Genomic DNA, 18,742 nt, shown 5'->3' with positions numbered 1-18,742 from the left:
GATGGCCTCTTGAACCTCGTCGGATGGACACCAGCGTTTATGGGGGAAAAAGAAATAAGTCCGTAGGACCAAGTTGTAACGGAAAGGCTCAGCCTGTACCAAGAAGACTCTCAAACTCGTAGTTTTCTCAATTCTCGCACCTATCTCTAGCCCGAGCGCCATAGAGTTAAATCAAAATTATACTACAATAAGTAATACAACGACAGAGCAAAGAATGACATATCCCATCAATGAGATGTTCCTCGTCAAGATCTTTGACGTTAGACAATCGATACAGGCATGCATGGTGAGAGTGTGCCGAAGAGTATCACGATATAGCTCCACAACAGTTTGGATGCAGAGCTCAAGTAGAGATACGGAGGTTAGAGTCAACGATATAAGAGCAGCGCCGACTCGGTCCAAATGCCTAGCGGGATCCAACGAGTACGCTGTCTGAATAGGTGGTGCAAGAGGGATGAGCAATTCTGTCCCTAGCACAAGCGCATGCGCGAGTGGGATAAACAGCGTCTAGATTGTCCGTGATGGTACTCCAGCTGGTTGCGGTAAAACAAGCTTCTGCATGGCCCATTGTTGGTGGTGCAGGAAGCTGTGGCATTGGAGGTAGCTCGATGAGAAGGATATGTTGGCGAGTGGGCAGCAATGCCTTGTCGAGGACTAGTGCTTTCCCCTTAGGACGCCACAGAAAATGAATTTTGTGCTGCCCACGAGAGGGATCCTCTTTGCCGGTTGGATAAAAGAAGCAAAGAAAGAAATGAAATAGACAATGGCGTAGTGAATAAAGTGACAAACAAACACACAAACGGAGTGATACCAAGAAATCAAATGATCACGAATGTGCTTTTACTCGGGGTATTTGAATTTGGGCACCTTTTATGATCGCCTTGGTGTGATGCTTGGGTTGTATGTGAACCGTTGGAGACGCTTAGGATGATGATGAGGTATCCGAGTACGTATCTGGGGACTCTGGCTGTTGCGTGCCATCAATCCTCCTAGGGTCAGAAGAACTAAGCTCCGACGAGTTTGGGGAAGCATATGACAGCAGCTAGAGAAGATCGGTCTAAAGGTACGATAGCTCGGGCTACATAATCATGTGTGGTGTGCACCTGTACATCCATGCCAATGCACCAAAAACCTTCGTGGTACCTCATCCCCTACATAGTTAAGTATATTCTACAATATACAACCAAGTGACTCGTGCTCGCGGCAAACTTACTCACACTTAAGGGGTCTAGACAGTGTGGGTCAGAGGGGGGAGAAGGGGCTTGGTATGGAGCCAGGTCAGCCTTGTTAAATGTGGAACTGAGCCCCCGTGTAGGAGGGATTTTGATGACGTGAAAAACCTTCGTCGCTCACTCTTTGCAGGATTGAGAACGGGTCGACTCTACGAGTGTGTATCTTGGTAGCTCTCCTGGCATAATATCTCTCCAGCTTGATATTCACCATCACAAAGTCTCCCATATCAAACACTCGGGTCAGCAATGTGAGTTGGCAGCCTACTTGTAAAATGCATTTTGACTAGTTATCATATCATTAATATGCTCATGCTGTGAGGAGACATGATTGGCGAATGCAATGCCATCGTCGGATACTCTAACATGAGGATCTACAGGTGCTAAGTCGGGTGGTTGACAAAAGAGATTGGAAGTAGGCAATCTCAAAGGGACTCAACCCGGTGGTTTACTTCAATGAGGAGTTTAAGCAAACTCAGCTGAGGGACTATCAAATCCCATGTCGCACGGTGTTTGCTGACTAGGGACTAGAACAGGTTACCTAAGCTCCGATTGACCACCTTTGTCTGACCATCGCTCTAACGGTGGTAAGGTATCAAAAACTTAAGTTTAGTCTCGAGGAGACTCCACAAAGTCTCCGAGAAGCAATTCGTGAAGCATACATCTTGGTCAAACAGAATCAAAGTGTGTAGGCAATCTAGGCACAAGATTTGTTGGAAAAATAATTGTGCAATGGACGTGGCATCATCTTCGCACTAGGAACGATGTGTGACATCTTCGAAAACCTATCAACAACAACCATAATGGAGTTCTGTCTTCATGCAGTCCAGGGTAACCCTAGGATAAAGTGGTGGTACCTGACTGCCTCGTGATTTGAGAACAGTAGGAACTCCTTTGTAAGTAGATAGTGGCGCTAGTGCTTTAGGGCCTAGATGACTGCATAGAACTCCTTGTCATAGGTGGAGCAATGAAGTTGCATGTTGTTCAGCTTTTCAGTGAGAAACTTGATGAGGTGCCCTTCCTGACTATGTATACCCCCGATTCTGATGCCCAAAGCATCCCATATAACTTTGAAGCCTTTCCCAAAGTCGCGTAGATGGAGGACGAGCACCTGGTTCATCATGAGCTTCACGTGTTGAAAAGTATGGTGTCCTACCTGTGTCCAGGAAAACGGCTCCACCTTGAGGCAGTAAGAAAGGGAGCTGTGACAGAATGAAATTTCAATGTAAAACACAGATGGAAGGTGGCCAGTCCGATAAAGCTTCATACATCGTAGATGTTTTGGCAGCGGAGGCCACGACGTAACTGTTGGGAGCTTGTCCGGGTCTGCAACAACGCCTTGGGTTGATACGATGAAGCTGAGGAAGGTGACTTCTAGGGTACGGAAGCTGCACTTATTCAGATGAGCATATAACTGCTCAGGCTGAAGGATTGTGCAAACCTGACGGAGGCGGACAAGATGCTCATCTTGCATCTGGCTATATATGGGAATGTCATCGAAGTAGAGGATGATAGACTTCCCTATGAACTCACGGAGTACCTCATTCATAAGCTGCTGGAAGGTACTTGGTGCATAGGAGATGCTGAAGGGCATAACTTTCTACTCATATAACCCATCCTCTATCTTAAAGGCAGCCTTCCATTCATCCCATGGACGAATCCGAGTGTGATGGTACACACTATGAAGATCTATATTCAAGAATATAATGGATACTGACATCATGTCGAAGAGGTCATGTATGGGGGGGATGGCAAAATGTTAGTTGACTGTTATCTTGTCGATAGCACGGCTATCACAGCACATATGCAACGTGCCACCTTCCTTTGGGGCCAAGTGTGCGGGGATCGCACATGGCTGAGGCTCTTTTGAATGAGACCCTTCGCTAGGAACTCCTAGACTTGTTGTAGCAACTCTGATGTAAAACACAATCAGTTGGGATCAATCGATGCTTTTTTTACCACAAGGCTAACGAATGTGATGACGTATCAAGATTATTTGATGCAAACTTGGAAATTTTAACGACAAGTACAATGAATGTAACTAACAGAGTTAGAGGATCAGCTAAATTGGCAAAGTTTGATCGGACATGATTGATCTCCAAACGTCCCTTTGGATCAACTAGACACATAAGGTGAGAGGTAGTCGTACTACTAGTGAGCGTTTTGATGTCAGACGTCGTCAAGGCGTCGTCCGGTTGTCACCGAGGGTAGCGGCTCGGTATCGATAAAGGAACTCTATCGGACAACGACGGAGAGTGTCGTCCGATAATGAAGCTAAACAGATATGAGATAGGATGGAATGTGAAATGTCTAAATGTGGTACATGCAAGTGTCGACTCGCGGGGTGGATCCCTCAAGTTGGAGCCTGCACGGACGACATGTAGGAGATTCATTTCTGCATCATAGTGACATCGACTTGTTAGGGCTTATATGTCAGACGACGACACCGTCGAGGTTCAATACAACCATCTCTTATAAGTACCAAACCATCATATTCGGTGCCGACCAGAGAACATCCTAGATGACGTCCGACATCACTTTCAGTGGCTACTTATGCATACATTCGAGGGCTCCTGTGCACATTGTGTGCACTGAAACGCATGTAGGCCTGCTAGTCTTTTTCTCATACCCTAGATCTTAGCCTCTCCAAAACAATATTTAAACTTTTTTAATGAATTTATTCCATGCAATATGTAAAACTCCACCATATGCAAGGATGACTTCCATGAAAGAAAATATTGCTGAATCATATTTGAATGAGGATGTATGACCTTCAAAAATAAAGTTTTATTGAAAATGGTGACTTAAGCTCCTCCGTCCATAATAGATACATAATTGAGAGCTTCTATGGAAATGAAGAAAAGTCAATAAATGGTGCACGCAATACCTTTGAGATGTGTTTGTTTTCATCTTTTAAGGTATGTCCATCATACAGCAGGCTATACTTTACTCCCTTTAGTGGAATCTCTTGACTTGGCTACCCTAGTTTACTGGGTTTCACTACCTTCAACTTGAGGAAACTGGCTCGCCTCGACATGGGAAGTCCAAGACCAATGTGCTATGATTAAAATGATAATGACTGCATAAATTCCAAATGAATATTCAACAGCAAGAGTTGTTACCTTCCGTATCCAAATGACTAATGAAAACAATTACTTATTAAATTTATATGGCCTGTAAATTTATGGAGAAAAACAATAGAAATAAAACATCAGAAAAATTTATATTCATTACGATCAAGTACACACCAGTGTTAATTAATAATGCAAAATTTGGGGTATAATAGTGTTTCTGATTGTAAAAGCTAGTTAAAATAGCACTACACACATGTAGGTCACCTCCTATAGGATCGTCAACTAAAGGTCGACTTAGTTAAAGTGCTGGAATAGAGGGAAAAAACATTTCAGGTGACCTTACTATGAACAAAATTTCTGATCCCTAGATGTAGATATGGATACTGTACAGATTTATAATTCTAAATGGACACACAGAATATCCGGTGATGGTTTGAGGTAGGAATATTTATGGAAGGATACAAATTAAAGTGAAAATGGAAAGCAATTGATATGAAATTTTGTAATATGCCTACCCAGATTTTTTTCAAATGAACTTTTTTCAAAATGGAGCGTATAGGTATTCATATTGTTTCAAATGAAATTTAATTATGTTCATTGTTTTGGAATATGAATTACAATATAGATGAAACAAATTGATGGGGGACCATCCAGCTGACGCCGGGACGGGACGAGTCCAACCACGCTGGGTTGCTTGCGCCGATGCTCGCCATCCGGGGTTTAAATACTCCGCATAAGCACCTTCCATTTTTGTATTCTATTTTGTCTTGTTGTAATTTTCGTTCTTGTATTTTACTGACTAGGCCGGTGTTTTGGGCCTCATCCATGTTATGTTTTCCTTTCGCTTGTAACCGTTGAATAGAGGCCGAACCACATCTTGCGATGGTTCATCCTCTACACGACATCACTTGGCACCTATCCTCACTATATAAGGGGATAGCATGCCCAAGTGAAGGCAAGCATTGTTGAAATCGAAAGTTGTCTCTTAGTTCTATCTTAGTGTTTAGAGAGGTCGTGATAGATAGGAATAGAGAGAGTGGAGGGGTCGTGGCTGTCCTCGCCCCACGTCGAGACTACTCCGTGGGTTCTCGCCCCATGACATCACATTGAGACCACTCTGTGATTCGTTCCCACCTTCCTCGTCGAGACTACTCCGAGGTGGAGCTTAAAGAATCCAAGACTCGGCGTCGGATTCATCTCTTCCTCGTCGAGACTACTCCGAGGGCGTGTGACGTCGTTCGCCTTCATCAACCATCCCACCATGCGCCCTCCATCGTATCACAAGACTCCCAAGAATTCAAGATTCCTCTGCCCCCACTAAGAGTCCTTGGAGCAGTTACAATCAAGAATTCCTAGTTCTTGAATCACTGCCGCTCGCCTGGACCACCACCGCACGCAGGCCATGCCCGCGCGCCCTGCTCCACCACCGCGCGCAGGCTCCTGTCCACGCGCACGACGCCACTGCTGCCGGGCCTGTCCGCTGGCGTTTGCAGCCAGCCCGCCGCGCACCCTATCCCGCCGCTGCGCCTAGGCCCCAGCCCGCGCGCCCAACTCCGCCGCCGCTCGCCCTGCTTGTCGCCATGCGCAGTCATTCCGCCCGCGCGTCCTACTCCGCCATCACACGCAGGCCCCAGCCCACGCGTCTGGCTCTGCCGTCTCTTGACCTGCTCGCTACAGCGAGCGGGCCCCACCGCACCTTGCTCCGTCTCTGAGCCTAGGCACCTTGCCCGCGCACCCCGTGTTGTTGTCGCGCGCAGGCTCCCGCCCGCGCACCCAGTTCCGCCGATGCCTGCCCTGCCCGTTGTCGTGCGCAGGCCCCCGCCCACGCGCCTTGCTCATCGGCGCGCACAGGCATCCAACCCGCGTGCCCAACTTTGCTGCCGCCTGCCTCGTCCGCTGCCGCGCGCATTTGGGCCCAATCCGGATCATCATCCTCCTCATGCTGATCGTTCTCACCAAATCGCCTTCGTCGGTCTGCCCTCTGACGAATTACTTGGCCGTGGACGACCGTCAGCAAGGTACTTACTGGACTCCCCTCCCTTAATTTCCAGTATTATTACATCTTGCAGTGCCGTCTCCCGCTATCACTTCCTCCACCTTTGATTACAACAAAATTTACTATAGGATAACCACCGTGTCGAGAGATAGGATTCCTTTGTGGAGGACGATTGCCCGTTGATCCTTAGGCGGGGAACAACCCAAGGCCGTCAAACGCCCCTTACCCGTAGACGTCTAGTTGGTCAAAAAGGGGTCGTTGGGAGTCTAATCCGATCAGTATCTCCTTAGAGGATGTCATTGACTGTCAATCCTCATCAGTATTTCCAGTATTATTAGTCGCGCCGCCAGTGCGACCTGAAGCCGCGCCACCGCGCTCCCCGTCCTACGCCACCGTGCGCTACGAAATGCGCCACCTGCGCGCCCTGAAGCTGTAGTATCGAGTACCCCGTCCTGCACCACCGCGAGCCAAAGCCGCACCGCCACGCATCATGACCCGCGCTGTCGCGTGCCTAGACTGGCGGCGATCGCACGCCTTGAGTTGCCCCAGCCGCACGCCGAGCCGCGACGCCTGCGCGCTGAGCTGCGCTGGCCCAAGCGCCTCGGCGCTGTGCCGCGCAGAGCCGAGCCGCGTCGCGCCCAAAGCCGCACCGTGGCCTACTGCATTCCGCCCAGCCCCGCATTGCACCCTACCGCGCCGCGCCCAGGACCGTGCCGTGCCAGAGCAGCGCCCCGCCCATCTAGTCCAATGGGCACGAACCCATTGGGCCGATGCCACTATTTGGGCCCAAGAGAGCCAAACTGCCAGCCCAGCTCCCGCAACCCAAGGCGCCGCATAACGCACCCCAAGGCGCCGCATAACGCACCCCAAGGCGCCGCTACCACCTCCCGAAGCGCCGTGAAGTCAAGACGCCTGCACGCGCCCTGAGGCGCCCATCAGCCCTAGCTGACGCGTGCACGCATCTCCAAACGATGCCACATTCACCAGAAGCCCATTAGTGGGTCTAATTTCTTGGGCCGTCGCCGATCCCGTTGGCCCAATCCGGCCCAATCGGCCAATCCCGTTGGCCCGATCTCGTCATCCTGACCGGGGCCCAATGCCGCGGCCCAGACCGCACCCCAGCCACGGTACAGGCCGTGGCTCAAGCCGGCCGCTGCCCCCGTCGACATCACTACCGCCGTCGCCGCCGCCTCTGGCCGTCACTACCGCTGCCACTCGACGCCGCTGCCGCTCGCCGCTTGCTGCTGCCGCTCGCCGCTTGCTGCTATCGCTCGCCGCTGCCGCCATCGCTGCCGCTCGCTGCCTGCGGTCGCCAGTGCCGCCGCCGCCGCTTGCCGCCTCCGGTCACCATTCCCACCACCGCCATCGCCGCTGTCGCCGCCGCTGCCTCTGGTCGCCGCTCGCCGCCTTGGCCGCCCAGCGTCGCCGTATCATTTGCAGCTGCTTCGTCATCTAGCTGGTGGATTTGCTCGTCCACCGGTCGTCGGCCTACCGCCCCTCGACAACCATCTCGTGGAGCGCAAACTCTATGAAGATAACGACACCCTCGACCTAACGAATTAAGGACCCCCCGTAGTACTTGATTTTCCTGGGACACCCCACCTCGAGTAGGACGTGCAATCCGAGATGACCGTCCCCGAGAAGGACGTCCGTCCTGCATCAATCTGGTATCAGAGCCAACTGTGGGCGTTACACGACCCTCGAATGGGATGACGACGCTCGTCACCATTCGAGTGTGCTCCTGATGGAGAAAAGCCACTTGCCGTAGTCGTTGCTGCTAAGAGCGCTCGCGGGCAAGCTGCCATGGAATGCAACCCGCCGCACGGTTGAAGCCGCTGCGAGAGACGCCGCCTCCTCATTTCGATGCTGTCATTGTCGTGCTGCAAAGTGCAGCCGCAGGCAGCTACAAAGGCAGACACTACCACACAAGGCCATCCCTCCACGAAGGCCTCTTCGAGTCCGCCAAAGGTATTTTGTCTTCCACAAACTTTACAGAGTCAAGTTCGTCGACCGCGCGCCCGGAGCTACGCCGCCCGCGTGCCGAGCCACATTCGCCCCAGCACCTCGGCGCCATGCCGCGCGAAGCCCCAAGCACCGCGCTGCCCCCAGAGCAAAGCCGCGCCCGTCCCGTTTAATGGGCCAAAGCCCATTAGGCCGATGCCACTATCAAGGCCTAGGAGGCACAAACCGCCGGCCCGGCTCCCACAACCCGAGGCGCCGCATCACATGCCCCGAGGACCCGCTACCACCTCCTGAAGCGCCATGAAGTCAAGCCGCCTGCACGCGCCCAGAAGCCCCCATCAGCCCTAGCCAACGCATGCATGCATCCCGAGACGATCCCACATCAACCAAAAGCCCATTAGTGGGGCTAATTTATTAGGCCGTCACCGATCCCGTTGGCCCAATCTGGCCCAAATTCGAGGCCCGTCATCGTGACCGTGGCCCAATGTCGCGGCCCAATACCGCGGCCCAAGCCACGTTCGCTTGCGGCCTAGACCGCAGCCCAGTCGCGGTCCAGCCCGTGGCTCAAGCCGGCCACCACCGCCACCGCTGCCGCTTGCCGCTGCCGCTATCGCCGCCGCCTCCGGTTGCCACTGCCGCCGTCGTTGCTGCCACCGCTGCCTCCGCCTCCGGCCGCCACTGCCGCCACCGCTTGCCACGGCCGCCGCCTACGGTTGCCGCCCATCGCCGCCTGCCAATCTGAGATGACCATCCCTGAGAAGGACGAACGGATCACGACTCCCGCCATAGGACACGAAGATGTCCGTCGTGCATCAAGGTGCTAGCTGACTCCGACAGCAAACAAGGCATGGTCTGTGCAACTATGTTTGGACAAGGTGGTTGCAACTTGCGGTGACACAACAACACAGCAGCGGGACAGCGTGATTTCAAGGTGTGACGTCATAGTGGTGTGGTGGCTGTCAACAATGAGCAATGCAAGGGGTGGGGGTGGGGGGTGACAACACTAGGGCGACACCGTGGGGTGCGGCAACGCAAAGTAGTGGGTGTCTGGTGCTATGGCGCAGCGATGGTGGGTCACGACTGAGGCCAAGCGCAATGATGGTAGAGCACATGTATGGCTAGTGTGGCAGAGGCAGCTCACTTCAACAAAGTCGGAGGATCGATGATTTATTTTTTTCTTTGTTGCGATGAATAAACTATAAAAAACAGGAAAACCTAAGAAAACAAAGCACAATGCTTTCTTCCTTTCTTGCTTATAGTGAAACGCACCCACCTCATCCCCTTCCCCTCCCCACGTCCTCCATAGTTGGGGGTGATCATGGGCCTTCCCCGCCATATGACATAAAATGGCCCTAACAAGGCCATAAATAAGGCCCAAGCATTGCCCTTAAAAAAAATGGGTCACAGAGACAGGGGGGCTTAATAGGGGAGAGACTCATTGATTATGCCCACACACATGCCTACTCACACACTTATAAAAAATGCCAACAAGACCCCAATGTACAAGCACATAGGCTCCCACATACAAGGCCTTCAATCAAAGACATAAAATAATGATAATGTTTACCTCTATGGACCTTGCACTCGGATGAGTACTAAAAGGCCAATTTCACATTTCAGCCCATGTGCCTAGAGCGAATTGGGCCCAAGAAATCAGCATCATGAGGGACACGTTGTTCACTACGACTCTGGCTACGACGTGATCATTCACGGACTCGGGTTTGGGCTTTAGGATGGTCCCCCATCAGCTTTAGGAGTGTAACTACCAATACAAATTTGGTATCCCCTTGGAAAACCTAATGCTTATGTCGCCATTGCACCCGTTGCTGCCACTATGTACCCGTCCCCCAAGTTGTTGCGAGCGCCAGTGTGCCACATCGCTGCACTGCTCCACCCGCTGGCCCGCACCCGCACCGCAGCTCCATTGCTTGGCCTCTACGCTGGAATGATTCTTCCACATAGCTGCGCAAACCATCACAGATGTCCCACGATGTGCCATACCCACCACTATGCTACCCCGCCGCATCCTATGGTGCGGCAATATTTCATCCAAACAACATTAAACCCAAATCGTCACACTATCCCATTCTGACATAATGCATAATGCCTTCGCCTTGCGGCACGTTGGTGCCTCCCCCACACCACTGCGCGAGCCCTATACCACCACACCACCCTGCGCAAAAGTGCCACCTCGCATTAATGCACTGTCAGGCACCGTCATGTTGTCCCTACTAACGTACTGCCTTGCGACGTTGCACCACCCCTACTATAGCACCGCAGCGTGACAACGGGTCACCCTACATTGACAAACGACACCTTGTATGGTCTCACTGCTAGATGCAACGTTAAATCTCCCCAGACACTACTACAACTTGCAACGCATGTGTCCATTTTATGCTTGTCTCCTGCTGCCCTCTGCCACATGCCTTCTCCGCAGACAGCCTTCCATGCACAGATGACGTCGCCACATATGAAGTGCATGCCACCCACCTATTATTGTTATCAAAATCGATCGGGCATCGGTCTATAGGTACATTCACCATACCCCTTGCGTATTCTTTGATTTCATTACTACTTTTTGAGTGTGTCTCGACCTATGGGGTTAGGATATAGAGAGGTAGGGATATCCATTTGAGATCTTGGATTTCTACCAATACGTCCATGGTGAGACTTGGTGAGCGTGTATGCATCAGCGCTGGTAGCCGTGCACACACTACTTGCTATCAACCCCAATGACTGGGGCAATGAGAGCCTAGTGGCATTTCCAAGTCCCTCACCAAGTCTACTTGTGCTGCTGGCTGATGACACTGGGTTTTCACTTTTCATTCAACAACTCGATGCCCTAGCATCAGTCTTGGATGGTATTTCCAATACCCAATTGACGCTGAAACATATGTGCCATCTAGTCATGGCATTCCGCATCGATAAAACATTACTTGGTTTAACTTGGGAAGCGTGGACCTATATATATGGAAGAGCTTAGTTTTTTTTGTTTTATTCCGTTAGAAATCCAGTATAGAATGGTCAAACTTCATCAACATATCATGCGTTCCATTGTGCTGCCACAGTGCTTATCCTCATAATTTGACTCACTAGTTAAGTGGTGTTGATTACATGATTATATAGATTGAGAGCCATTAGTAGGATACTACAACATGTACTCAAAGTACATTTCACATGGATGATAATGCAATTATTTAGAAAATCCTTTTAAATCAGTTAGAAAATGCTTTTAAATAAATATGCAAGATTGAAAAACAAATGATATGCTGATTTGCAAGAAGTGATACAACACTCTTCATTGAGAGGCATTTTCAACAAGTAATGCAAATGGGACAATTTTTCAACTTACATAGGTGTTGTAGTTTAGATTTTCGAGTGTCCTTAACTGTCTATTAAATTATTCATGGGAACGTTTCATAATAGTATGTGAACAGAATCATTGTTTTTCTTAATTTTTATGAATTTTCATTCTGGAACTGTAGAATGTTGGCTAAAGAAAACCATGTGAGCATTATACGTCCTTATCAAAGGGACTACCGGAAATTACGTGTGTGTTATTTTTTATTTTGTGTGATAATATCATTATTACTATCACATAGATTATATGATGGGCCTATGAAGTCATATAGTGCTAATTAATAAAACAGAAGTCTGAGAATTAAAGTAACGGTATCTGAGAGACTGATTGGTTCGATTCATTTTAGAATTAACACCATAACTTTACTATGTTAAATTCAGATGTGAACTAATTGAAATGACTATCCGGCTGAAACTGTTTGCTTCACAAATTACATGAATTATGTGATGGTCTCTAGAGAGGATAAGATTTACGATCCGGATATATCTTACATGATAGCGAAACACTTGTATGAGACTTATGACAACAGTAATAATCCTGTCATGCTGGTTGAACTCGTATGTTGTACAGAACCAAAAGTTGTAATTAAATATAATAAAATAATAATTAAGGACTTGTAATTTTTTTTCTGAGCTAATAGGGTAGAGGGTTAATCCTTTTTGAGGAGTTGGTTTGATGGCAGGTATGCTCCGCCGGTGGAAAACATTGTTGACGACATGATGACATTCAAAACGATCGACATGATACAACGACAAAAATTGATCTTCCGTCTATTATAATTGCAGAGAAAACTACCTAATGGATGATATCTGTGCGTGTCCTAAGAAAGAAAACCTAAATATGGTAAATGCGAGTACATTAATGTTCTATTTGCAAGAGAAGCTGAATTAAGTGGATTTACTATATTCTATCGTGGACGTTTGAAATAGTCGACCTTAGTTTAGGGAATTCACATTGTTCTATCGTGGGACATAACCTCTTCACTTGGGATTGCATTATTTCGGGTTCCAAATTTGCATTGAACCATTTGGTGAACCGTAGCTTGAGTCGTACCCCTTGGAACTTGTATTTGGCCAGATACCTCGTAGCCCTTTAGACCTTACCTAGTAGAAAAGCATCCTAGAGCCTTCGAGGATGGCATTGCATTTGCACAGCATATCATGGACATGCATCATGACATTCATTCTCGCATCGTCATGCAAAATGAGAAGTAGAAGGTCACCGATGATGTGGGTTGTAGGTCAGTTAGCTACACCAAAGGAAATCTTGTCATAGTCAGGTTGAGACATGAGGGATACACTCCGATGGTTGCTACAAAGCTTCATGTTTGTAGTGTCAGGCCTTTCTTGATAGTTTGTGTAGTTGATAAGCACGGCTACATTGTGGGTAACCTGACAGATTGGGGGGTCTCTCCCACCTTCAACGTTTGTAATCTAATAAAGTACCAGCCAATGCCACCTATCGTTGAGTCTCATAGCCCACGAGCCATAGCAGTCATGTGAGCGAGAAAAACCATCAACTCCCTCCCGTCGTGTCCTTAGCGAGGTATGGAGGAGGTAATTAATGTTGCAAGGGAGCAGATGGACCGTAAATTCTTGGTGCATTGGTAAGGTCGACCGTGTTCCGACGATACATAGATCTCACCAGTGGAATTTCTTTGGTTATGACTAGAGCTCGTCCAGCCCATTGAAGATACCATTGGCTTTAACTTGTATGAGATGAGTTCTTGCCTACTTGGGAGGATGATGGAGGAGTATCAAGTCGGTTGCGTTCCAACCCGTCACGAGGCTCTTCGTGGAAACAAAGTAGACGTGAAGAACCCACATTTCCACTATCAGGTTTGAGAACATTCGCCTCGTCTTGGTAGTGTCATCATCATTTGTATTCTTTCCTTTTGATGGCTCAATCCGGTGTACCTGCCAATCCTTTTGTTGTCTTCGTCTTTTCTTGTCATCTTCAAATTGTAGGTTGGCCACTCTTGTGTGAATGCAGGTACCCATGTATGTGTTTTATTAACTTTATTAAAGTACTTGCCATCTTTAATGGAAGGAAGTGCATGCTGGGCTTCTTCTCCCCATAAAAAACCCTTTTAAGGGGAAGCCCAATAAGCTTCCCCCTAATAAAGGGCACATTTGGACATCCCACAATCGTCTTCTTCGCTATGTAAAGATTGGGGAGCGGGCGGACATGATAGAGAGGTTTATGCTTTTTAACATCAACATATCGGTGTGAGTTGGTAGTTATTTTGTCTTTTGTTGAAATTGTTGAAGTTATTCTACCTCGTGGTTCTCCCGACCTTTGCCAGAATTGTATACTCTGACAGCCGGACCCTCCAGAAGGTGTTTTCTATAGTGGGGCAAGTTGTTTTCAATGTCGAGCGCCAACGCTCAAAGATTGGGGCATCCATCGCCTGTGCGTTGTTCACAGCGATTGTGCGGTTGATCTAGCTCGTCCATCCAGGATCTCACTAGACAGCTTGTCAACCCTTCGATGAGAATCTCTTATGGCAACCAATCCGACATCTTTGCCAAGGATGTCGAATACTTTCATCTTTGGTCAAGGTCAGCATACAGCCAAGGAGGTACGGCTTGTTTTGTCTTCAGGCTCCCACCTATTCAGATGCCTGATCTTGTTCGTATCCATGACGAATGTACATTGATCATTGTAGCGCGACTCTAAGTTGATCTCTTGGATTCCTCCATGGCTGAGATTAGCAGTTCATCGCGTGCAACTTGGTCTTATTAGCCGATGCGGAGATTTGCGATTGGATAATCTTGTGACCATACGGTGCATGAAGTTATACTGTCTGATGGGCCACAATCACCCGTATCTGATGGCGAGGATGTCAATGCATTGACATTGGACGCGTCACCACCATCAACCGAAGTCAACGCCACCGCTGCGGACATGCTGCCACCATCATGGACGAAGTCAACACATCGCCATCACGCACGTCTCCACGCACGCACGCTCCTTCACGCATCATGACACGTCGCCAACGGCAGATCAACAACTACCCCTTGACGTGACACGAAGCACGTCTCTCATCTTTAATTTCTCATCGTTAAGTTGTATTTTCTCTTTCCTCTAAGGCCTATATGTATAGGCCATTGTTTCAAGAAACAGTTAGGCAAGTTTATTTCAAGAATTAAGTTATCTTTCTCTTTTTGGAGTGCTTGGCCCAATCCTACTCTCCTTCTCTCCAATCTCCACCGGCGCCGCTGCCGTCGCTGCCTCGCATTGCCGGCTACCTCTGCTTCCTTCTCCACATCTCCGCTCGCCCAGGACAGCCATAGGCTGCCTGCCTAAGGCCGCCCAAGGCTGTCCCAGGCTGCCCTCCCCCAGGGCCGTCGAAGGCCACCCGAGGCCGCCCGCCTAGGATTGCCAAAGGCCGCCCCAGGCTGCCTACCCAGGGCCGCCCAAGGCCGCCCTAGGTTGCCCGCCCAGGACCGCCCCAGGCCGCCCCAGCCTGCTTGCCCAAGGCCGCCCCAGGCCGCCCACGCAGGGCCGCCCAAGCCCGCCCCAGGCCGCCCTCCCAAGGCCACCCAAGGCCGCCTAGGCCGCTGCCCTAGGTTGCCTTAGGCTGCCCCAGACCGCCCCCCTAGGGCAGCCCTAGGCCACCCCAGGCCGCCTGCCCAGGGATCGCCCTAGTTGGATCCGCGACACCCTATCGAAGCGCTCATCAGTCATCCCGCCAACGACGCCCCATGCCCAAGCACTGCGGCCACTGAAGCACGGAACTTCTCTTTGCTAGGGCCGCTCAACGCACGGAATGTCCAGATCTTCTCGTCTAGTGGGCCATACAACTCCCGGATTGCTTAGTCTCGTCACAACCAGAATTCCCTATAGCCTCTTCATGCACTCTGGTGCTGAGGTACGCCTGAACTCTTTGGTGTCGACGTGATCTTCTTCTAGTATTCTGCGAGAATCCTCCACCACCGACAGATTTCATTTGATTTGGAATTCCCTAAAATTCTCTCAATCATGAGATTTCCTCGTGACGTTAATTTGTGTATTGGATTTGGTGCTTCGGCATCATCACGGTGAATGAAGACAGTACTCCCGCCCTCGACGAGGAATGGGACTGCACCACCAGTATTTCATCTGTTTTAAATTCCAAATTCGATCATGTGGATTTCTGTGGTCTGTTTTATCTCTCCATCCAAATCCGTCTAATGCCTCCTCCTGTCGATGTTCCATCCATCCCCACAGTCATCCTTTTCCATAGCTGTCCTGCATCAGCATTGCTCTAGTCATCTTTGAGAAGTTATTGAACCCTTGAACTGTCATGAGAAGAACACTCACGCATCGGCGTGTTAAGTCTAAATCTGACGGAAGCGACCCACGATAGTGCCCTGGATCTGGCCCAATAGTCATAGCTTGATCAAGACTTCTTCTTCCACTTCATCTCAGCTTGCAACGACATTCCCAGTTTGGTAAAACAAATCGCATCGATACGCAGAATGTGACCAAGTTGCGCAAGGTCTTTTGGTCCCATCCTCTTGAAGTCGTGCATTAGGCCTTCTGCCAGATTTGATGTCATCCGCAATAGGCCCCCTAACATTAAGCCACAAACCACGCCCTTGTCTTCACTCATTATAGTGGTAGTTATTTCTTTTAGTGCCGGTCTTGTAGTAATCATCTGCTACAAGAGATTTTGGTAGTTGTTAAAGTATTTCGACACCATCGCCTTTCAGTTACGCCCATAATAGTTTTGATTTTATAAAGGCTACTATAGTCAATGTCTTGAATAAATCGTCTAAGAGATGGCAAAATATCTTGAACATTTTATAATGTCCACTATAGAATAGTTTTGACTTTATGTAGCACATTTGATTCATAAAAATGTTTCTGATCATATTGATTATTGTTTTACTGGCATAAAATGCTTTGTTACCTTCGTAGTAGAGTACTCCGAGTGTATGTAGAAGACTGCTTTAGATCCTTGAATACTCTCCAGGGGGGGTTGGCAATGGCTCTAGCAAGCTTGCAATTTGCTCGATGGCTCGACGACATAGAAGGCGAGATCAGGAGTAAGAAAGGTGGATGTTGGGAGCCCAAATCTATAACCCTGTATTTTGGAATGAGCCATGACTAGATTTCAACATATTAACTGTGATTGCATGCCAAACATGGAAAATACAAAAAACCTTTACAGATGACCAGTGACCAACATCAACATTTATGAATATTACCTATTTCCAAGATGGAGCGCCACTCTACGGGATGTAGGTAACACTTCAGAAATAACTGTTGAAAATATCCCATGATGCCAGCATCTCTTGTACATATGAATTATACTGATAATACAACCAAAAGGCATAAGTCCATCCTATGTAAAAAATACTTGCACTCTAGATATGAATTCTGGTGATAATACAATCTAAAGGCAGAAGTCCATTATAGATAAAAACTTGAACTGCATATTATTGAACAAAATCTTCTTACGATGACATCGATTTAAGTTCATTGAATGCACTTTGTAAAAACACCTCATATCTCATATCAGTTGGACAACAGACACCATGTAATATCTCAACTGACTACTTAAACATATTAAGTAAAACCCCTCTTGCTATACAAGCCAAGTGATGGGGGACCATCGCGTCGATGCCGACACCGACATTGGATGACCCCGACATCTTCGAGCTGCTCGTGCCGACGTACGCGACCCGGGATTCAAATATTCGTCGTGATATCCTGTAAGTTTTCTTATCGTTTTGTTTAATTGTAATGTTCCAAGCAATCAGATTGGCCGTCATTTTGGGCCTCGTCCATTTCTTCGTCTCATTTTTGAATTACGTGTAGAGAGGAGGACCACGTCGTGTGACGGACCCCTCCTCTAGAGCTGGCCTCTTGGCACCCTTCCCCCCCCCCATATAAGGGGAAGGCATGCCCAAGGGCAAGGACAGAGCTTTTTGAAGAAAGAAACCATTGAGTCTTTTTTTTACGTTGTTCTCTCATAGAAGAATTTACTGAATTTCCTTTTTTTCAAGAGTGCTCGTTACACCCCACGCCTGTTCCTCTTCCCCCGCTGGATCTGGAGCTGGAATTTGCTCCACCGCCGGTAAACGTTGCCACCGCCGGCGAGCTCGCCCCTCCGATCATCACCGGGACAGCAACCACACTCCGTTGCCCGATCGTGCATCTGCTCCACTTCCCCGTCTGGCGAACGCCCTCTCTCGCTTGGCCGACGTGGAATCCGTAGACATGGGCGCCCCTGACCGTGAGTAGTTGCGTCTTTCTTGTGGCCAATCTGGCTGAGTATCGCGGCCATCCCCTACGGGCGCGCGTCGTCGGGCGAGACCCTCCAGCCTCGACGCGCGATACTCACCATCTCCTGCTCGTGTGACCCAGTCGCGCCCGTGTGATACCCGCCTCCTCCTGCTTGATGGGGAATTGCTCAAGCTCGCCGAAAGATCGTCGCGCTCCACTTCTAGAACATTGGGGCTTCTTCTTTTGGAAATATTTCTGTTGCAGGTCGTTACGGGAACTGTTTCGGATTAATCTCGATCGTCCACATGGAGGAGTTATTACGGCCAGGATGCGGCCACCTCAGCACAATGCCTGCTGTGTCGAGGAGTTGGTTAGAGTCTGACTTTGACTCCCCCCCCGTGTAAAACCCCTTTATAAGATGATACGTGTTTGAGGAAATGCATACGGTGATTTTCTTTTCTCGAGTTCTTTGTTCCTTCTTTCTCCTCGCTTCTTTGCCCGATATAGCAGGTTCTTGAGAGGTCCTCAGGCTTCCCACAGCCAACATTTGGTATCAGAGCTTTGGCTTGACGTCGTTGGGATCCTGAAGATGGCGAAGAAGGCAGGAGAACGAGGAATGGAGATGGCGGTTCCGGCAACGACGCCCCTCATGCTTACCAAGATGAACTACCGAGTCTGGGCAATGCGAATGGAGGTACTGCTCGAATCCCATGATTTATGGTCAGTCATGGTGGACAATGATGTCCCTAAGAAGAAGGACAGAATGGCGCTCTCGGTGATCTTGAGCGCAGTGCCGGAAGACGTCATGGTCGTGCTGGATGCAAAGAAGATGGCCAAGGAGAACTGGGAGATCCTCTGGCATAGGAATCTCGGCGTGGACAGAGTGATTCAGTCCCGCATACAA

This window comes from Wolffia australiana, chromosome 3 (genome assembly GCF_029677425.1).
Source record: "Wolffia australiana isolate 7733 chromosome 3, ASM2967742v1".
Lineage (NCBI taxonomy): Eukaryota > Viridiplantae > Streptophyta > Magnoliopsida > Alismatales > Araceae > Wolffia > Wolffia australiana.
Note: the sequence above shows the minus strand (reverse complement) of the source record.